This window comes from Natator depressus, chromosome 16 (assembly GCF_965152275.1).
Source record: "Natator depressus isolate rNatDep1 chromosome 16, rNatDep2.hap1, whole genome shotgun sequence".
Taxonomy (NCBI): domain Eukaryota; kingdom Metazoa; phylum Chordata; order Testudines; family Cheloniidae; genus Natator; species Natator depressus.
In genome coordinates this window covers 17196462-17219051 of record NC_134249.1, presented here as the reverse complement: position 1 = coordinate 17219051, position 22590 = coordinate 17196462, and the positions used below count along the sequence as shown (strand labels likewise).

General features: G+C 42.5%; 1 protein-coding gene across 2 annotated transcripts in view; it reads left to right on the top strand.

Annotated features, from left to right (window-relative positions):
• Positions 1-1728: 1728 nt before the first annotated feature.
• The window catches only part of TSC1 (TSC complex subunit 1), a 57936-nt gene continuing 37074 nt past the window's right edge, over positions 1729-22590 (top strand). For both annotated transcript variants that reach the window (XM_074974040.1, XM_074974039.1), the window contains exons 1-2: positions 1729-1820; positions 10457-10519. The gene's annotated coding sequence lies outside the window, so the exon portion shown is untranslated. The remainder of the gene's footprint in view (positions 1821-10456; positions 10520-22590) is intronic.

Below are 22590 nucleotides of genomic sequence, written 5' to 3'. Positions count from 1 at the left end.
TGTGGGCAGAACTTGGTGGGACCACCACTGTTCTCTGGTGAAGGCCGTGGAGTTACATCAGGGGTGGAACTGGGCCAGCGTTGCAAGGATGTTTCTTTTTCAGATATGCAGTACTATTATTTTTACACATGGTGGTGCTGCAACACATTCTTTGTCCCAGGTTAAAAGTACACTGGCAACCACAGCAACTGATAGCCTAAAAGAACGGAATATTTTGATAGCTGTGAGTTTTCAATAGTGCCCCCTGACACACAGCCATATGCTTTCTTATACCTTCCACGTATTTTTACAAGTAAGGTAGTTTTGTTCTTTGTGGGCTATGAAGGAGCTTGTTCATTGCAATGTAAATTTGAAATGGCACTCTGGCTGATAGATTCTAGGACAGCCCATTTTGTACATTTGCAATGGTAAGGTTAAAAATTACAGCGCTCCATGGGAATTATACGGCTAAAAAGAATTTCAGGAGTTTCCAGAAATGAAATTCACCATGGCTTAGAGAAGACAAAAGGAGGATAAAAATGGGGCTTCATTAGATCCCTGTTTTAAACTGGTAACAGTACGATCTGTGGATGAATGGAAATTGCAAAGGTGCATTACACAAGAAAACAGAGAGATGTGCTGCTCGTTCGATCATTACTTCACCAAAACAGTACTGCCAACCTGAAAGCATGAGTCAGGGCCCCCCAAAACCACAAGTGGCAAAAATCTTGAGATTTTTTAAAAAAAATAATAGTGCTGAGGTTCTTTTCATTTACTTTTCCGTTTCTGAGCCTTGCTTCATGTTTTCCAGCTTTCCTCTGCAACCACGAGGACTAGACATTTCCTTTTTTTTTCAATGAAAGCTGAGAGCCAATTGATGCCAGGAGCTGGGCACATATATTGCGAGACTTGTGATAAAGTCTTGAGAGTTGGCAACACTGCATAGGAGCACATCCTGGTTGAGAAGGTCAGGGGGAGGTCCACATAGGTCACGTTTATATGTAGTGTAACTCCATGGATTTCAGTGGCATCACCATCTTCTGTCACCCTGGCAACATGGTGTCAGAGTATTGCATTGAGGTGTTGTAATATTGCCGTGGTGCGGCTGGGGCTTGTCATTGCAGATGTCAACACAACGGTGGCCTCATTGAGCGTGGCCACGGCGTGTTGTGACTGCGTGTCCACCATGGCATGTCACCAGGGTGGTGCCACAACGAGCTGCCGAGTGTCACTCTGTGTGGCACCTCCTGTGTGCGGCTGCGTGCGTCAGCATGCTGTGCCCTTGGCACTGTAACATGACAGACAGCCTGCCTGGAAAGCTGCCTGAGCTTAGCACTCAGACACCCTTGGGTGCTAGGCGCTGAGGCTGCAGCAGGTCCAGGCCCACTACCAGAGCCAGCCTGCCTCGCCCCCACAGCCAGCAGGCCTTGTTTACCTCCCAGCCTGCCTCGCCCCGCCCACTCCCTCCCGGAGACTCCGAATCACGTGATCCTCAGCCGGCGCTTCTTGCGGCCCTCTCCAGAATCACGAGACCGCTCTGGGGCCGCTTCGCTCCCTCTTGAGATAACTCCGCGCCATTCCGGCACGGGGCATCCCAAGCCTGGAACGCGGACCGCCGAGGGACAGAGGCCGGTCAGAGGAAACAGCGAGGGCGGGGCGTGGGCAGGCGGCGCCGTATCGCGCAGACGGGGCTGGTCCCGCGCACTACTTTCTGTAGCGGAGGGATTCGAGGAGTGACTAGCTAGACTGGGGGGGGAGGAGGGAGGCAGGGCCAAGATGGCGGCGCCCTGTGGGCTAGAGGAGCCCCGAGTGGTAAACAGCTGAGTTGGAGAGAAGGAGGGGTGAGTATCCCGGACCCCCAGCCAGGAGGGAGCTGGGGAAGAGTGAGAGAGAGACAGGAGGGGGAGGGGATAGAAAGAAAAGGGCGTTGAAGAAGCTGGGAGTGGGGAGGGGGAGTAAGAAGAGGAGGGATAGAGGGGGAAGGGGATGGGAGATGCTAGGAGTGAGGAGGGGGAGGAAGGAGAGGAGGGATAGAGGGGGGAGGGAATAGATGGGGGATAGGAGAGAGGAGGTGATGAGGGAGAAGAAGGGGATGGGAGATGTTAGGAATGAGGAGGGGGAGTGAGGAGAGGGGAATAGATGGGGGAGGAGGAGAGGAAGGAAAGAAGTTGTGGGGGGGAAGAGAGAGGATGAATAACGTGTAATTTCCCCCTCCCCTCCCCCTTGTTTGTGTCCCCCAGTTAAACCTGGTCTTTGTCATCAGCTCCCCCATGTGACTCTGCCCAGACACGGCTCCTCTGGGCATCTCCTTTTAAGATGGTTTCTCTCTCTATTTTGTTTTATTCGTCTGGTGCATTGACTGTGGAAGCAGACTCTGCACCTTCCTTTCAAATGCTGAGTGCCAATTTCCAGACCTGACCCCAAGGACTCTCACACATTTGCAAGGGGGACTCGTTCCTTTGAGATTAATTTTAAAGCAGTTTTTAAAAGTTTCTTTCTCTGGTGATAAAGGATTTTCTCATTCTCTTGTGGAATGGCCGATGTGTCAAGTCAATGGAAAAATTGCTTGGATACTATTAACTTTTAAAAAAAATCACACTTTTGCTTGAAAATATTCTGTTAGTGTTACAAGTAACACCTGAAACGACTAAATCTAGGAGGGTAGAGCCAAATTATTTTTTTCTTTCTGTCTTTGTTTACTTTGTATGTAATTTGTATGGGGGAAGCAGAATAATACAGTCAGTCTCTTTCTCTTATTGTTTGTGAGAGTCTCATACAAGTCAACAAGGGAGAGAAACACAGGCCTGTAAGGAGCATGTGAGTCTGAAACCACACAAATTGGCAGGGAGATTTGGGAGTAGCTGGAGTGTCCCAAACCACTTCTAACTCTTGAAATTGGATGCTGAGTACCTCCTAGGAGATGCTAGAATTGAAGGTTTTCAGGATGCCAAAGGATCAGACTGACAATTATTATAAGTTATTTTCTGTACAAGTCACTGTAAGCTTGTCAGAATGGAAGTGGTATTATAATGATACTGTTAGATCAAATAACTCTTTTCAGTTCGTTTGTTACTAACAATATTTTAGACATTTGAAAACAAAGAACTAAAAATTAGATCTTCCACAATGTATGCAGTTTGTTTTACTTTTTTGTGATAAGTAAGAATACACACTTTTTTTTGTTGTGGTTCTTAGTTGATTTCATTTCCTGTTGTGCACTAGTACAAGGCTTTGGTGTTGCATTATAAACACTGCTGGGTAATGTTTAAATGCACACTAAAATCATTAATTAAAAAGAGCTTTATAAAAGAGAGAGATTTAGTTTTGTAACTTTTTTTGAACAACGAAGGAGACCCACATGACTTCATTGAGAAAGCAGGTTTTGTTTAAACTAAAATATGATGGTTACAGCAGCTGATTTAGATAAGGTAAAATCACTTAAATTAAAGCAAATCTCAATTCTCTCTCTTTTTGACAAGGTGTCTAACACTTGAGTATAAAAACTAAGGGTTATATTGACTAAAACTATTTTGCTCTTTGTTAAAGGGCTTTAATCTGTGGTGTATAGTCCAACTACAGATATTTTAATAAGCAATCTTTTGGTTTCGGTAGTGACTTCTGGATTAAAACATACATATGTGATCTAGAACTGATGCTGATTAGTAGGATGCTGATTTTTTTTTTTAATCTAACCCTAGCAGTCTTGCACTATCAAAGATCTTGTTCACCTCATGTTGCAAGTGGAGTATCTGATCACTGACACTGGTCTTTACAGGAACTGAATGTTCTACCATAGAAAACAATCAGAAAATATGCCTTCAACAATGACAAGTCAGCAAGTCAAATGAGTAAACAGAACATCCTCTAATGGTGTCCTTGGGGGACTGTGGGATTTGTATGATATGTAGCAGCCAGGTGTATGGCTTTTTAAAGGGGTATTATAATGGCTTAGGATAGAATTCACAATGTAGTGGCCACAAACTAGGTCATTTAGTTTTAATATAGTCAGTGGGATTACCGGAACCAGAACAGCTGTATTTAGAAAGGCAAATGTTTGCCTTCAGTATGCCTTGTGTATCTGCACTGTTTTCTTTCTTACCTTACATGCAACCCAGAGAGTATCAAGTATTTTCCTTAATTTCTATGGGAGTTAAAATGCTTAGTCTAACCAGACTAGTTACCTTATCTGTCTTGCACTATATTCAAGAGCAGGGTAGTTGCAGCCCAGTTCAGTGAACATGTGCCAAGAGTACTGTTGTTGACAAAAATTTGTTCTCAAGATTTAGGAGAGGCCTGATGCTTATATATCTCTGTGGAGTGTAGAGCCCTTCCCTTGACCTGTTAGTTTACCTAAGGGATCTGACAAGGTATTTACTTTAAAAAAGGAACAGAATGATCCATTTTATTATACTACTTTTATTAAATAGTAATCTATTTTGAGTCTTGTAAGCAGAGCTAAAATAAATTCTCTTTCAGGTTAGTAATGGCTTATTAGCAGTAAGTTGATGGCTTCTATCAAAGGGCTAAAGAGTATCAGCCCTACCAAGTTTCATTCCCACCCCACCCCCCCTTTCCTGACATGCTTTTTTAACTTTCTTCTTTTTTTCCTCTGTCAGGTATTTATAGGGAAGCAATTAGCATAGTATCTTGGCACAAAACACAATTTCAAGAGAAGCATAAAAAACACTGAATTGGACTCTGCTCTTACAGTCCTAGGATTTGTCTGTTTAACCTTGATTTTTTTTCTTTTTTCTTCTTCCTGTTGAGGGTAACCTTTTGCAAAAAGGTAGATGAAAATGGACAAGCTAGGCAACTATGATTTTAGCTCAGTAGTTGGTAAGTAACTAGGTTTAGAATTGGCAGCTTACATTGGACTTGGAAGTGAACAGGGCAGAGGAGATGTGTGATGTGTTACTAGTGGCTAATTCTATTGAAATGCAGGCCGCCACATATTATAACATGCTGGAGTTATTGTTTGGACTGTTGTAATCCCAGCTACATAGTGGTGTTGGTTAAGACTAGACAAATGTGTGCATCATAGTTGTTAGGTCTGAGAGGAAACAGTGCAGCTTTGTAAGTCTGGGAGTGGAAGGATATCTTTTGCTACTTTCTGCAGCCAGAGGGAAAAGATTAACTTTGCATGGCCTTAGGGTAATTACTGTTTTGACAATTGGAGAGCCCGTGTATTTTGTAGAGTGTGTGGTCAGTGCTTTGGTTAGCTGTTCAGTGCTTCTCTCTCCATACAAGCATTACTCTCTTCTGAGTTGAGTTACTGTTTTTCATTGTCACTTATTTCATCCATTATCTTTGTGGCAATGATGATAGTCTTACCTGAGAAGGAAGTGTACAAATGGGCACTGTTAGGATATTGATGGCAGTAGAACCCATGGTGACACGTAGGCTCTCGGAAGTCTTGTATCTCAAGCAAGAGGAGACAGGATTGATCCTTTTGGGACTGTATGTGAGTGCTCCTGAGGATGAGGAGCAATTGCTTATCAATTTCTGAGTTCTCATTGAAAGGAGTTATTACACCACCATTCACTCCCATTGTCCGCTAATGCTGGTTAAGCAGCAGCTTGTGGTGTCTGCCTAAAATACTAATTAGGTGGAGTAGTATGAGCCTGAAGGTTTGTCGTACCATAGCCAAGTCTAATTCCTGATTATGAAGAGTCCAGGATGTTAGTGGAGGTCATGTGCTGTTGAAGCGTTTCTGTGTTTGGTAACATTTCGTCTCCCTTATGGGATGCATCTTGAAACAGTTTGTTGGCCTCTTCTCCTTCCCCCCCGCCAAACGTAAAGTCATGGCAAGTGGGGTGAAATACTGATGTCAGCAATAGAAAAAGTGCCTCACTTGTCTGAATCTGTATTACTATAGGAAGTGGTATTTCCTTTATGGTGGAAATGTGTGTTCCTTTCTTCTGCTTGGGATAAAACTCACAACAGAAGAAAATTTTCTCTTGACAAAAATGTGTGTGGAAGTCCTGTACCCTGTAGAGAGATCCCATTATCTCTTTCACTGTACAGATGCTTTGTTTACCCTTTCCCTTCTGGCCTCAGTCTATTGTTCCTTGACTGGTTACAATGACTTGTGGGCAAACTGCACCTTGAAAAGAACACATCGTTTATAGGTCCCATAATTGAGGTTTCCTGGCTTCTCCCTCCTTCTCTGTAGGCCAATTCTTTAGTCCTACTGCTTTGACTCATTTAATAAGATTCTCTTTTGTGAAAGCTCCTGAATGTAAGATTAGGATAATTTGCTATAGCTATTTCTAATTTTTCAATGGGAGGGGATGAACTTGTGTGTGTGTGTGTAAACACTTAAACAAGTTCTCTTTTTCTTTTCTTTTTTTTAATACCCAACCAGGGGATCTTGACTTTCCTTGTAGAAGATGTTAAAATTAGCCACAAAAAAGATATAAATACTAGAGGCTAAAGTACCTAGTGATAAACTGGAAGAAAAGTTATTGATTCACCATTTTCATCCTGCCAACTCCAAGCATTGACAGTATCTTGCTGAATTTACTGTCTCTAATAGGGGACTGAGAGCATGCAAACTGGGAAATAAGGAATTTTGTTTTCAGTCTGTCTTGTGCACAGTGTAAACGGCGATGAAGGAAGTGACTGTTCTTCACATTAGTACAAGGGTCAGATGGAGAGCTGGTTTACTACTGACAATATTCCAAATCTTAGTTGGATATAATAATACCAAACAGCTATGATAGTCTTCATCTGAAGATTTCTGTGTTTTACACAGTAGGGTTAAGTATCTGTATTCCCCACCTTACAGAAGAGAAACTCAAGTGATGTCTGTGTTTTTTGCAGAAGATTATACAGCAGGTCTTTGGGCATGAATGGGTATACATCTTCCAAACCTGTGTTTTTCATTGGAACACATTGCCTCCTTATAGACGTTAAATACTTTCCCAAAATTGGCTTTAAAATGGATTTAATTATTAGAGGACAACTTGTAGCTTAGTCTTCAAAAGTGATGCGGAAATATGAGTTCCTTTGTCTTACAGTGAGCGTCATAGACCAGGTTGATCAGAAAGCCACAACTGGCAGCTTAAGACTATATCAACAAATAATTCATTTGAAACCCTATGTCGGCAAAGTATTTAATTCTCCTTAAACGTTTTTAGTTCATGGCATTGTGTTACTTGCTGTTTTCATTTAACTTCAGCAATATATCAAATCGGGTTGCAAGATGCTGTACAGTATAAATTTGAAACTTTTATTTAGAATGTTTTTACACATGTTTAAAAAATCAGCTTATTGGAGTGAAGATTGTTAGTCTATAAAAATAGAGCAGTAAGAGTGTACAATCCACTGGCCACTGACTGACATGTCTTTTAGGAATATTCTGCATTTACTGGCACAAGGTCACTCCAGGGTTTAATTAGTTAGGGAACTGAGTAATTCTTTTAGATAACTGCATCTCTGATAGAACAGCCATGTTCTTTACTATCCTCCTCATCTTTGTCAGGTTTTGTGAAGACTAAATTTAAACAGATTGACACCCTAAAGTTTGACATTCATTTATCTGCAGAACAGGTACATCACCAACAATGCTTCCCCACACTCCTCTCATCGTGTTGTGGAACCTTGTGCTTGAGAGACCTATCTGCTTTTCCTACATGGGCATTTTTCTTAATTTCCCACTGGTATACTAACACCAATAAAGCTTCACGTGCTCTAACGATAGCAAGCACACTAGTGAGGAGCTGCTGTTGGTGTTATTACCACTGTCATCTAGACCTATTCTGAGCATTTATAGAGGATGCTTTTTTTTAAATGAAAGTCTACACTCTGTCTACAGCAGTGGAAACCCTACTGTAGGTGTACCTGCCTTGGTGGTATGACAGAGGGAGATCAGAAGAAAAAGGACAGTGTAGACAAGTCCATCGTAGAGTAAAAGAGTAGGCTAGAACTTACGCCCCTTCTGTTTTTGGCCTCTGGGTCTCAAAATAGGTGTCGCTTGTCACTGTTTTGATGTGGATATGTGCATTAGTAACGACTTAGATCACCAATTCTGTTAATTTAGGCAACCAAATAGTTGAGAAATAATTACTTTACTTCACTATTGTTCTGGAATGGATTCACCACCATCCTATGTTTGGCAGATTCCATATCCCAAAAAACAATTGAGGCATCAAGCTCTCTAACTCCATTATATAATCTTGCAGATAGTGGCCACGGAAATCAAGGAACAGACTGCTTGGTTGTAGACCGTGTTGCTTGCAGGCAAGTAGTTTTCTCCCATACAGTTATGCCAATGTACCTGAATCCTGATGTGTAGTATGCCTATTAAAAATGTGGATGTCTCAGGTGAAGGTTTTAACTGTCAAACTTAGAGGTGTAGACCTACTCAGAGGGGAGTTTGAGACTAACCCACTTGTGATCTATTCAGGGTTTGAATGCAGTTGCTGAAGTGAAAGGCCAGTGCATTAACTCTCTTGAACGTAGGCTAGAGAGCGGGCTAGCTGTTTTTTTTGTTTTGTTTTTTTTTCCTTTTTTTAATAAAGGATTGTGTGTTTTATTCCTCTCTCTCCTTCATATCTCAGTTGCCTTAATAAAATGCAGTCCCTTTCCCAAAGGCTCACATTTTAACTTTGGCACACTCTGGATGCTTGTGTGGTCCAATCCCTATAAAAATAAAGAACCACCCATCTGCTTTGGAAAACACTTGAAAACAAACTGCTGATGAGAATTTGAAACAGGTGTTAATAGTCTCCTGTTAAGTATCTTCCATTGGAAGTCTTGCTATTGATCCCCGTTGGAATCGTCAGTCAGACTGTGTGAAGGGATAGCTTTTACATTTGAAACATTTGACTATTGAAGGACTCTGAACATAACACTGCTTGCTTATAAATGGACTGTGACATTTCACTTTGACTGTCCAGCCATGATTGCTGAAGACTGAATTAAAGTTTTATTGCTAAAGGGAAGAGCAAAGTGTATATGCTGTAGCCATGCTAGTAACATAGATTATTGGAACATTATTGGATAGTTTGTTGCGAATGATATACCTCTTGTAAAAACAACTAAGTTGCCAACTTTGAACTTGCAACCATTTTCCTCTTACTCTTCACACTTCTGTCTTTCTTCTGTTGGGAATGGTCAGTGGTTATCATTGTGTAATCTTGTCTTTGTTCCTACACATGAATGTGTATTTTTCCTCACTGTCCATCCTGAGAATGACAGGCAAAAACTTAAGTAAACTAAACGAGTAATGAGATTTACTGGAAGAAGAAATGGTATTTCTAAGTCAGTTAATTGGAAAACTGAAATACATCATAAGTTAACCTACATCATTTCTACTGTATAAATTGCTCTATAAGTGCTAAGAAATAACCCCTCTCACCTCCCCATACAAAATCAAGCCCACGTGCATAATAACTTTTCAAAAGCACCTCTTTTGAAGGTGTTTAAATATAACTTCTTGGCTGCCACTCTACCCAGTTGCACCAAAAACCTTTTTCTTCAGAGGATCAAGTGATATCGCTCCCCTTTGAGGGGCCTGTGCTTATTGCTTGTATAGGGATTGACTCAGTGGTCTAAATCTTTCTCCTTTTCTAACTTTTGCGATTCTATGCAAGGCCAGGCAGCTGTACTGTGACAGTCCCTCAGTAGGGTATCTCGTGTGTCCATGGCTTCACCTGTGAACTGGATAAACCCAGCTCACGTTTTAAAACACAACTTATCAGTAAAGGTACTGAGCAAGAGAATCATTGAAGTGTCAGGCTTAATAATTATATGATCTTATAAATATCTGAGACTGCCCTACAGCCCCCAGCTAACTCATAGCAATGTGTCCAAGTAATAGAAATGGCCCAAAAGTTTAGGTGTGTGAATGGAATTATTTTCTGTAATGAATCATCTTGAGATGCGCAAGTGTGTTCTTTTTTATATACATATACATATACACAGCTTCCTTTTTTAAAGCAATCCTGTCAACATAAAACATGTTTATTTAAAGTCTTTGATTCTGTTACTAACACTGTAGACAGAACTGAATTTTAATCTTTTATTTTCTACAGTTTTAATTTTAGTTTTGTTCCTTGCTCAATTTGGACAGCAAAATGAAATGGTCCTCTTCACTTCTGTCTAAAATCCTCTTCTCTGTCCAATTATTTGGGTTCATGATTCTCTAGGGGAATGTTTAAATACAAAAATCTTGTGTTTATTAAAGGTATACACTAAAAAACTTCTCTTCATAGCAGGTTTTGTAAATTCATACCATTAAGCACAAATATGAATGTGGAAGCCAACATTTTGTTGATTCTCTTGTGGCTGTAGGCTATCAAGAACCAGAAGAAGTAACCATGCAACTTACTTGGTTGTTACTCAAACTGGGGGCTGATGTTGTAATGCAGGAACGACAAAACTGCAGTGAAACATAACAGCAGGCTTTTTCAACTGCTTTATAACAGTGTTAATGGTAGCATATGCTAACCTCTCTGTCCTTTTTTCAATTCAGTGATCATGAAAGGTGCCAGATTGACAGCACTGGAAACTGAAGTCCTACTTGTCCACAGAACAGGTACAGCATACCCAACAGCAGTTAAAAGCTTCCCCTGCACGCTCTGTTGTATTTCAACCCTGATTTTGAGGAAGGACTTCTGAGGGGGGAGAATAGTTCAGGACTTGTAAAATTTGTCCAAAACCTACTAGCCAGAGGTAAATACAAAGGGTAGGGCCCTCACCAGTGAGATTATTGGTGGGGGGGAACGCCTAGTGAGACGCCAAGGCCCTTCTGCCAAGTCAGCTGCTGGTAAATGTGCTGTCCCTGGACGCTGCTGGAAGGAGGGAGACTCCATCATTTGCATCAGGTTGTGACTAGTAAGCATCTTATCTAAAACCCTTCCCTAGCTGCTAGAAGGGAGGAGGTTTCTGTCTTGTCTTCCTACTGCGAAGTTCCTGGCTGCTGTGAAGGCAGAGTTGTCACCACTGTTTCTCAACCTTTGTTTTTTCATTCCTTCTCCTTGAATAACTGCAGTGCCTGTCTCTGTTCATAGCTTTCCCAAGTAGTGTTAAGAGTGTGAAAATTCTTGATTCATTACTGCTCACAACATTCTGAATATTGGCACTGAAACTGTCCGGAGTTTTGTTATCTTCATACTGTTTCTTGGTAAAGCTACGAACAGCAGTAGACATCGGAGCCATCCTAGCAGGTTTGGGAAGACGGCACTACAGCTGGTTTTATTTGCAAACATAAAAGCTAGGAATTTAACTTTTTAAAAATGAAAGCCTGAAATCTGCAGAAATTTTTGGCTTAAGTCCTTCTCTTCCCGCTCTAAGGGGTTCTTGAAATTCCTGTTGAAGCTCTGAGTATCAGTCCGTTTCCCCCCCCCCCCACACACATCCTTTCCAAACACTCTTTCCAAAAGTTTGTGTGATGGTGAAGTAGTGTATTGAAATCATTCAGTTTCCATGAATCTAGGACTTTTCAAATATAAAAGTTTAAGCCTGTGTGACTGTCTTTCTGGAGCTTGGAGAGTTTGGTTTTGCTGGTTCCTGACCAATTTTTACGACTATATAGCAGTACCTACCATAGTGGGGGGTGTAGCCTTTACTTTATTACTTGTATCCATTTGGTGGGTTGTGTTCATGTCCTGAAATGGGCATTAATATTTTTCTTTTCAGAAGAGCAGGCATAACACTTTGCTGTTCCCAATGCTGGAAGCAAAGAGTAAAGAAAGATGCCACAACAGTAGTTCGGACTTCATCCTGTAGACCCATGCACACTCTCATTACCTTTGTATTTGGGAATGAGACAGATTAAATGTTTAAGATAGGCATTTTCCCAATGAATGTTGGAGGATTTGAATCAAAGTGAAGGATTTGGTCTCCTTGTTCCAGTACATATACACTTGAGATACTTGCAGTTTTCAGACACTCTCTCTCTTTTTTTTTTTTTTTTTTTTTTTTTACAAAAGCAAATATACTTCATTTTCAGAATCTGTTTTAATGCAATATGATGAGTGAAACTTTAAATGCACAAATCAGGAAATTCAGGGCAATGGTTCCCACAGTGACCAGAATTCTGCTATCCTGTACTTAGTAATACTGTATGCTGTTAAATTTGTGTTTTAATACATGCAGTGTAGCCACATAGCAGCTGTTAGTCAGGAAATTCAGTTATGGTTACTACAGCTGCTGTTACTTGGCTTTACTGCATGTAGTAAGTCACATACTGAGCAGCACAACTTAATACAAATACAGGCAGGCCAGGGAGGTTCTGGTTACTGTGGGAACCATAAGTTAGAATTTTCTGATTTGTGCATTGAGTTTTGCTTACAGTATTTAATTAAAGCAGTGTTTAAAAATTAAGTTTGCTTACCCCTGCTGCAAGATAATGGTTGTATCTTTGTTTTTCATTGAACATATCTGAGTTAAGAATATCAGAATTAAAGGTGATTAGAAGATCTCATTGTCAGTCAAGTTATTTACTTGAAAGAGATTGGAAAATGAATTTTCTTTATAAAATGTTAGAGACTAATAAAAACTGCACATAGAAGGCTTTTATTGGGAGCTATTTACCAAACTTTTATCAGGTTGTATTTGTCACAATTGATAACTCTGGATGCTACCCGATTGAAAAGGGATTCTTTACAATTTGAGACACTTGCTATCCCATCTATGTGCAGAAGATTTAAATAGTTGACACCTGTTATAACAGACACACTTCAAGTAGACTCTAGAGTCAAATTAAGCCTCATCCTGTCCCTTTTTTTTTTTTTTTTTTTTTTATGGGCAAACACTCCAATGTGAATGAGTTTTCTGTGCATATCTAGGTTAGGATCAATAAGACATTGCCCTTCTTAGTTATTTACCAAGCTGCCTCTTCACTAAATTGCATTTGTCTCTACGTTTCCATTGACCAGCTGGTATGCATTCTTAAAAATCTTTTGGTTATTCCTTTTGTGTGCTACTAGCACACTCTTCTCAAATTAGAAATTGTACTAAATAAGTTTTCTTCTAGGCTTTCTAAAAATGTGGTGTTCCTAAGCAAACGTTTGCTTCATACTTTACATTCTTTAAGGAACCTTTCACTCAAGATCTGTGTACTGAGCTTCAGGCTCTTTAAATGACATGCTCTCTAATACAGTTCAGTACCTCTGGGGAGAGCCATATTTGAGTGGTAGTATGGAGATACTTTTTTAGATTTTGTTAGTCTCTAAGGTGCCACACGAACTCCTTTTCTTTTTTAGATCACTTGAACTTAAACAGAAGTCCTTTGCCTCCTCTGATATTGTTGGCCTTAATGCGCTATGGGGGGAGGGGATTAACCATAATTTACTTAGAGCTGCCCCTCTTATCTCCACTAGGTAAAGCTCATGGAGTGCTTCAGCAAATTATCTTTGCATCTGCAAAGGCTGACCCTTTCTGATTTCTAAGTTAACCTTGTCTTTATTGAGCAACTAGCCCTTGTTCTAAAATAATAAAGCTAATCCATTTTAACGCTTTACTAGTAACTCTTGGGGAAAAGTACAACTTAGAGTCTTATTTCTCTGCTCCAGATTAACCAAGTGATTTCCATGTTTTGTTTATTTTATATATATATGTGATATGTTCCTTGTTTAGCACAGTTCTAACTCTTATCTACTGGGATTTATTTTCTAGATTGTTCATACTATAAAATCAATAGTAGCCTTTCCAATTTGGGTGTAAAGGTCGATTATAGAATAACTTCTAAAGTGAGACTTGTTAACACTGGTTCTCACCTGGAATTAGAGAGTTGTGATGCTTGCATTCAGAATGTCAAGCTGTCAGCACTGCAATGTAAAGCTGACATCAAAACCAGACGATGGCAAGTGTCCAGTTTACTTGGCTACAGCCACGGTAACTGGTTTCAACTATTCAGCCTAGATTTCAGTATTTGCAGAATGCAGATTATTGTGGTAAGACTAAAACCAGGCTCTCTGTGGTTACTTGATGACGGCTTGTCTTTCTATCACAGAAAGAGATTATAATTGGTAATAGTTGCTTATTCAGCAAGAACTAACTCCTCTGAGATTTGGTGATCTAGTAAATGTTTTAAATGGCTTTATACCATATTTTTCCTTGAAGGACCAGAAAGGAGGTTGCCCAGAAGCTTGAATAACTGAAATGAAAACATCAAAGTTTAGTCCTTCAAGGTAGAAAAAGAGGGGAAACTTATAACTTTAAAGTTTACATACGGCTGATGATTTAACATGTTTTTTGATTCACAAGTGAGATTAAAGGGACCTTCTACAGATTTCCTTTAAGAATACATTACGCTAGAAGGCAGAGGTGGTTCTCCCTCTGCCCCCCCCCCCCCAAGTGTTACGAAGCACTGCAGTTGCAAGTAGGATGTAGAGTGTGGACTTGTATATTTCGCATGGCATGCTTCTGTATGAAAGATTCAAAATGTAATACAACATTTTTCTAACTCACAGGCTTGCCCTCTATATTAAATTGAAGTAATTTCTCTTTCCTGCTCTGACTGAATCTTCTCTCCTTCCGTCCTTGTTTAGAAAAACATCTCAATACATGTGAAAGTGCTAACTGTGGGTGTGAATCTGAACTTTGTATCCCACCCAGTTTCTTAATCCTGGCTATTAAAGTCCTGATAAAGTTGACACTGACTGAATCTACAGCTAAACAGTCTAACAGATAAACTACAGCATCCCATTCCACTTGACCCATAATAGGCTGTGATCTTCTTGCTGCTGTTGATTTGGCTCTTGACTTCAAGAAAACAGAGCAAGATACTTTTAGTGAACTTCTCTCGAGTTTGACTCGTGTTAGAATTAAATGTTTCACCTTACGTTCTTAGGAGCCATGATTTAACTATTTGTCAAGTGACTGGTTTGTTTTCTGTTGTTCACTTTTTCCTTCACCTTTATGCTAAATGCTTAGCTTGCTATTGTTCAGCTAAATATGAACTCTGACTTTGAGGGTTCCAAACACAAGATGTCAAGTATCCGGGGTAACCATGTTAGTCTGTATCCACAAAAACAACAAGGAGTCCGGTGGCACCTTAAAGACTAACAGATTTATTTGGGCATAAGCTTTCGTGGGCTAGAACCTACTTCATCCACAAGATGATGACTCTCTTGCTTTAGGAAACTTCTAACACAGTCTGCCATTCTTGGTGTATTCATGAGATTGTGATTTCTGCTAGTTGGGCAATAAACCAGGATCCCAGCATTGTTTATTGTGGACTCAGAGCAGGGCGGTATGTGTAAATCTGTGCTCTGACTCCTAATCCACGCAAGTTTGTCTTTGCTCATTTCACTTCCTGTTTGTGATGTGCTGTTAACTGTACTTGTTCCCTTTAAAAAATTAAGTGGGCAGGCTGTAGACTACTAAAGAATGTGACTTGCCATATTTTTCAGAATTTTATCTATATAGGTGATAAAATTATCCTCTCTGTAATTCATACATCTTGTTTCATGAAATCCAAGCAAGTAGTCAGAAATGTCACTGTGCTGGTTTTCTGCTAGTCTAACATTTTGTATACCTTTTGGGTAAATAAAATCACCCTGTCCCATTTAGTAAGGATCAGCATGTTTTAATTTGAATGTAGAATAGCTGTCTGTTTGCTGGAGTTATCTGGAGAGGTTGATGTTTTACATTTCCTTTGGGTAAAATAAAGAATGGAATTACATTAGTAAATTATGGAATTTTGGCTAGTAGTTATGCACTCGGCAATGGCTTATGCATCCATGTATTCAAAATAGGAATCTGAAAGGTTAATGTAGTAAAACATCACTGTCACAAAAAGAAAAGGAGTACTTGTGGCACCTTAGAGACTAATCAATTTATTTGAGCATAAGCTTTCGTGAGCTACAAATTGGTTAGTCTCTAAGGTGCCACAAGCACTCCTTTTCTTTTTGCGAATACAGACTAACACGGCTGTTACTCTGAAACCTGTGATTACTGTCACAAAACGTGGTCTGAATGCAGTTCATTTTTTCCCTATGTATATTAATACAAATGTGCCACTCCCTGTTTAGATGTCTATATTGTGAACAAGATTCCTCCTATTTCAGAAAAGTCATCAAAATTCTTGTCAGCAGCTGGCCTGGTAGACCATTTTTTGCTAGTATGGTAAATATTTCTCCTTGCCCCACAGAAACCGTACAAATTGCTAGTTTAGTTGCAGGAAACCTAATGCAATTAGGCTGCAGATCATCCCTTTCTAGGTTCTAATCCAGCTCCATACTACTTTTATTGGAGTCTCCTTACAGTTGATTGACAGATACCACCATGTTTCTTGGGTCATACTCTTGCACAGTTAACTTCATCTACACTTTATTACCTCCCCCCAACCCCCTTTTTCCTTTCTGTACCCTTTCCCACACCAACCTGTCCACTCAGAGTTGCTTTCATTCACTAAAGGGCTATGAACCTCTGGAAGAATGAGGAGGGGCTGTAAGTAAGTCTCTGGAATGAGGCTGGATTGCAGCTGACCTGAAAATATGGGAGGAAAGAGAATCTTGAGTATGCAGGCTACTTCCTGAGTGTAGCCTGGTATGTGTGAACTGTTCTAAAGCCGGGCTGCATTAGGGGCCACTGTGGGGGGGGGGGGGGGGGAGGAGGAGGAGGAGGATTGGTGCTTTCGGGGAGCTATTGCCACTTTGTTCACAGCTGCTTTTTCTTGTAATCATAACTGGCTGACCAGATCTACACTAAAGATTCATAGCACTCTGATGAGAAGGGCGTAATCCAGGTGTCTCAGCCAACATATTCTCAACAAAACAGGGTCTAATGTTCAAGGTTGCATATAATGTATTGGTTTCATTGAGTGTGAAGGGAAAGTTATAAACTTTCTCCCATGCATATGCATAAGAAAAATATCCCTAGTAGCCTCTTCAATTTAACATTACAGCAGAGTGAGAGCTCTGCTATAGTTAAGATTAAGACCAACTTTTTCTGTTTAAAGCTCAATTCTAAGTGCTCTGAAATCTACATGGTTACATGGATTGACTTGAAAGTTGGAATGCGTCTTGGAGGCTTGGGTTATTTTAGTGATCCAAATTTGGGGACATTTGACCAAACGGTTCCAGAAATATAGCACCCAGGGAAAAAGCAGTTTTGGTTGAAGTTGCCAGAACCTGTCAACTATCTTTGCTCACTGATAGAGCTCAAACCAGGGCTCAGCTCATTGCACCATGATCTCAAAGATTATCCCAATAGAGTGCATGGCACCCATCGGGGAACATCAAATTAAAATCTTTTTTCAAAAAGAGTTTGCTTCTCCAGTTATCAGGCACACAAACAGGCATGCAAGTATCTCTCTATGCACATGCTCAGTGTAATCTATCTGGAAAACTACCCCGTATTACAGGGGCTGGGTGGCTCTGAGGATGTTTTAAGTTCATTGAATCTGAGCACTACCCAAGGCACTGTGAGGTAAAATCCAAGCGAGGGCAGAAATCTGAAGTAAGAAAAGTTGGTATACTGCTCCAGTCTGCCTCTGTCAAAGGGGAGGGGGTTATTTTGGAGAAATATAATCTGAATACAGCAGAATAGTCAGAACGTGCTGAAACTATTTAAAAAAGAAAAAAAAGAAAACTGTGCAAGCAAATGCTTGCTGGGAGGGGAGGGTGATTGGGGTGGAAGAGTAGGTGAAGTGGGAGGGGAGAAGATAGGAGAGTGGGAAGGGGGACAGGGGGGTGAGTGCTTGGAGAGCTGGGAGAGGGCAGGGGCACATGTCAGCCCCACATTCCCCTGCTCTGTGTTTCTCCTGAGGGCATTCTGCGCCTAAAAATTCTACAAATTTTATTTGTCAAATAAATGTGGAGGCTGCAGCATGGCATGGGGGAGCATAGGCCACTGGCTGCACAGAGATGCAAGATCACTGTGCAGCTCCCCCTGGGACCTGGACTCAGCGGTGAGGCTACACCCAATCCTGATACAGCGCAAGAAGAGGGCCTGCCCCAGAAACACCCCAGGGCCCTGCTCTCCATACCAGGTGTGTACAGGCAGGCTCAGCAAGGCAGGATCCAAGTGTGGAAGGGTTTAGTGTGGGGGAATCCAGCTGTGGGTTCAGAGGGTTCTGTATGGGGCAATCTGAGTGTGGGTGGCTCAGTGGGGCATTTGGGTGTATGGGAGGTCTGGATGCACAGGGGCTTGTTGCGGGGGGAGGGGGGGCCGGGATTCTGGGTGCAATAGTAATGGTACTCTGCAGGGGGTCCAGGTGAAGGTGGTTGGGGCTAAGTGGGGCAGGGGGTTGGGTGTGTGGAGGATAGAGCTCATCAGAGGGCTCTGAGTGTGGGGGGCTCAGTAAGGGGTCCAGATGCTGGGGGAGAGGGGCTCAATGGGGTGGGGATCCAGGTGCAGTAGGGGGTTGGTAGGGTGGGGATCCAGGTGTGGGTGGCTCATCAGGGTAGTCCAGGGGGAGTGGTGCTCATTTGGGGGGGAGAAGAGGTAGTCTGAGTGTGGGAGGGTTGGGCAGATGGGGGAGCAGCTCCTTGTACAGTGATCCCTCCCCCTGCAGATGAGGAGAGATGGGTGCAGGAAGTTGGGGAGGGGAAGGAGAGTAGAGTTTGCAGAGCTTCTTACATGTGGGGGAGAAATCTGGAGGTGGGTCTGACACAGCCCCGGATGCTGTGCAGGGAAAGAGGAAGTCCCGTCCTCCCCACCCAGGTGAGCCCAGTGCAGGATAGGAGCCACCAGCCAGGTCTTTCCCAGTCCCACCCCATGCCCCACAGTGATTTACCTCTCTGCCGGCTGCCCTGGGCACCCAAAACATATTGCTGGGAAGGGTTGCATGGCCGCTCTTGTGGCTTTCCTTTGCTTCACTATCAAAGTAATTTTTCTGGAGGGAAGCAAAGAAATATGTGGGGGACATAAATTCTGTGCATGCACAGTGGTGCAGAATTCCTCCAGGAGTAACACTGTGTGTGTGCTGTCCTTGGGTCCCCAGCCCATCTACAGGGGTGTGACGCTCCCATATGAGCCGGGTTCTGGAGGAGGCTTGCCGATCTGTGGAATGTCTGAGCCCCTGCTTCTTGCCCCTTGTTTGTGCCATGCTTCGGGGGTGGGACTGCACATCTATGGCAGTCTGTTTCCCCCTTCATGTGAGCCAGGTTCTGGAGGTCCCTGAGCCCCTATCCCTACCCCACCATGCAATCTGAGATCTGGGGGGGTCCCTGCTCTGCCCCTGCTCCTTATCCCCTATGTGTGCTGGGATCTGGGGGACTCCTGCCCATCTGTGAGGTATGACTCCCCATCTCTCCCCATGTGAGCCAGATTTTTTGTGGGGGCTTGCTTTTCTTTAGGGGGGTCTGAGCCCCACTCCCTTCCCCTTATGCGAGCTAGGATCTAGAGGTCCATGCCCTCTGGGGTTGTCTGAGCCCCCTTTCTGACCCTCTCCCTGTGTGTATGCCAGGATCTGGAGACCCCTATCCGTCTATGTGGGGGCTGATCCTATCTCTGCTCCCCTGCATGTGAGCCAGGTTCGGGGGGGGGGGGGGCTGTCTTTGTGGGAGTGTCTGAGCTCCTCTCCATACCTCCCCTGTGAGCCAGTATCTGGGGAAGCCCTCCATCTCTGGGTGGGGAGCTTAGAACAGACATGCTCAGAGCATGCACCAAGAACACGCTGCTGAGGCTGCGGTAAGGAACTGAGAGTGGGTATGGTTGGCACACATCTGGAACTCTCCAGCAGTGGGGAAGGTAGAAAGGGAATGCTTACTGATGTGAATGGAGCAGCTCTCTGTCAGAGTTATTGTTTCAGGCTGTATTCGTTTCCATTAGGTACTCTCATCTCAATGAGAGGTTCTCAGCTGAAAGAATGGACCAGTTAATATCTCTGAGCCTACAACTAAGGTTATGTCTATGCTACTGCCTATGTTGGCAAAACTTACATCACTTAGGGGTGTGACTGTTCCATCCTCTGAGTGACATAAGTTATGCTGACATGAGCGCTAATGTGCACAGTGCTATGTTGGCAGGAGAGCTTCTCCTGCTGACAGTTTGTTGTTCGTGGGGGTGGGTTTTTTTATGCCAGTGGGAGAGCTCTCTCCCATCGGCATAAAGAGTCTTCATCAGACGCACTGCAGTGATGCAGTTGTAGTGCTGTATGTGTAGACATGGCTTAAGTTTGAAACCCACTCTGGGCAGAAATCTGAGTGTGACGGGTTGCCCCCTTTCAAAGGTGCCATTTGATGTGTTGAGATACCACTGAGCCCACCTATTCTGCCAGCATAGGTCCCCTTTAACCTGTCTTGCTGAGCCGGGCTCTTAAGCCTCCTCTAGTACACACATAGGCAGGGCCACATCCCACTGCAGACACAGATTGAAGTCAGCTCTGTGTGAGAGGATTCTCCCAGCACACACGGGTACACCCCTTTTGGGGAATAAACCCAAAATAATACCGTCTTGTGCTGTAGGGAAATCTATACAATGTAAGCTCATAAATTCGCCCTCTCCCTCACTGTGGAGGAAGATATGCATAACTTCTTGCACTCCGCAGTTAGAAATTGCGCAAACTGGGTTTAATAATAAACCAAACAAATTTATTAAGTATAAAAGGCAGATTTTAAATGGTTAAAGGAATAGTAAACAGAACAAAGAAGATTACTAAGCAAATAAAACAAAACACGCAAACTAAGCTTGATTCACTAAAGAAAGGGGTTACAAAATGTAATTTCTCCCTAAATGTTGAATTAGGCAGGATGAGGAGTTTCTACAGCTCAGAGTTCCAGATATTTCTTCTTATAGACTGGACCCTTGTCTCAGTCTGGACTCACCCCTGCCTTTCCCTTCAAGTTAGTTCCTTTGTCCCTTCAGGTTCTTTCAGCAGTCCTTCTTCTTGGGTAGGCAATGGAGGAGAGTCCAGTTTGCCTTCCTACCCACCCTTAAATAAGATTTACATAAGGCGGGAATCTTTTGTTTCCCAAGCTTGCCCCCTTCCTCCTCTTTCCCCCCCCCCCCCTTTTCGTGGAAAGTTACAAGAAGTCCAAGATAATGTTTAGTCTTTAGTATTAGGTGACAAGACCACCTGACCTAGTAGTGTCACAGCTAAGTCCCAGGATGCCTTCTTCTAATGGCCCATCAAATTTGATGGCCTGTTGTCTGGTGGGTGTCTTCAAAATACACACCCAGTAATTGTTACATAGTCCATATTCCTAACTTTAGATACAGAAATGATACATGCATACAAATTGGATAATCACATTCAGTAAGTCATAACGTTTCCAATGATATCTTACATGAGCCATCTTGCATAAAACATATCTTAGTTATGTCATATCCATATCATAAAGACTATGGAGTGTAATGTCCCACTGAGAATGAGCTGTAAACAGCTTAGAAAAATCTGTCTCTGTCAAGGTTTTTAATAGGAGAAATGTTAGCTGAGTACAGCAGAATATTCAGAAGGTGTGAAACTATTTTTTGTATAGAAAATAAATTACATGTGTGAATTCTCACTGGAAGGGGAGGGGCAAAAGAGTAGGTGGTGGTCGGGGAAAGGAGAAGTGAGGGATGGGGGTATTTTGGGGAGAAAAATAAATGGAAATGAGGAGTTGGGGAGGGCTCAGGTTAAGGGAGAAGAAGTAGGGATTAGGGATAGGTTGGAAAATGAGGAGTGGCAGAGGAATTGGGGGTGGGGGGGGAGTCAGCCCTGAATTCTCCTCTTCTGTATGTGTACTCTAGGATGTAGGGGACCTCTACCCTGCAGGGGTCTTAGCCCCTCGCCCTGCCCCTCCATATGAGGTGGGGGGACTGAAGGTAATACACGTTTAAACATCTGAAAACACCAGAAAATAAATAGTTTAGATACACATCACCCATGTGGGGTGAGAGGGAGCTGGCCAGAATGTGGTGGAAGGGCAGACTAGGTGAGTCTGGGGCCTGGGAGGGGAAGACTGGCTGAAGCAGAAGTCCCAACTGGAAGTGGGTAATGGGAGTGAGGGGCCCAGCTCTGTGCGGCTCATCTACATGTCCAAGGCAGTTCGCCACCCTTCAGTAAGCTGCTGTCTGTGACACATGTATGCAGCAGCATAAGGCAGGAGAGAGCAAGGAGCAATTTTTCTTATGTATTAATGGCTTCTACAGTGTCAACTAATGTCTTAATGGGATGGGAAAGGGAAGGGGAGCTGGAAATATTGGGGGGGCGGCTACATGTTGTGGGGAATGATGGGCCAGGGGGTGGAGAAGGAAAAAGAGAGACATCAGTCTTCTCTCAATGCTTAAAGTTACCTTAACAACCATATAATAAAACTGTCAAGGTTTTGGGACACAGACCATGGATGAGATTTCTCTCACCAGCCCTGTTAGCAACTAGACACTGAATATATTTTAAAGCATGATCATTATCCCCATTCCACTATCACAAAATATACAGGATGAGAGAGGAGCACTGAGGAATCGCATAGCAACTATGTGGCTTCATGGAAAGACCACTTGATTGGGACTATTCCTAACTCTGCTATTGGCCAGCTGGGTGACCTTTGGCAAGTCATTTCACCCCTCTGTGCCTCAGCATCCCCATTTTACAGATGGGAAAATGATGTAAAGTTGACATTTTCTGGTGAAATGCAGTATATAAAAGCTAGGGGTATGCCTACACTTAAATCTCTACAGTGGCGCAGCTGTGCTGCTGTAGCACTTCAGTGTAGACACTACCTATGCCAG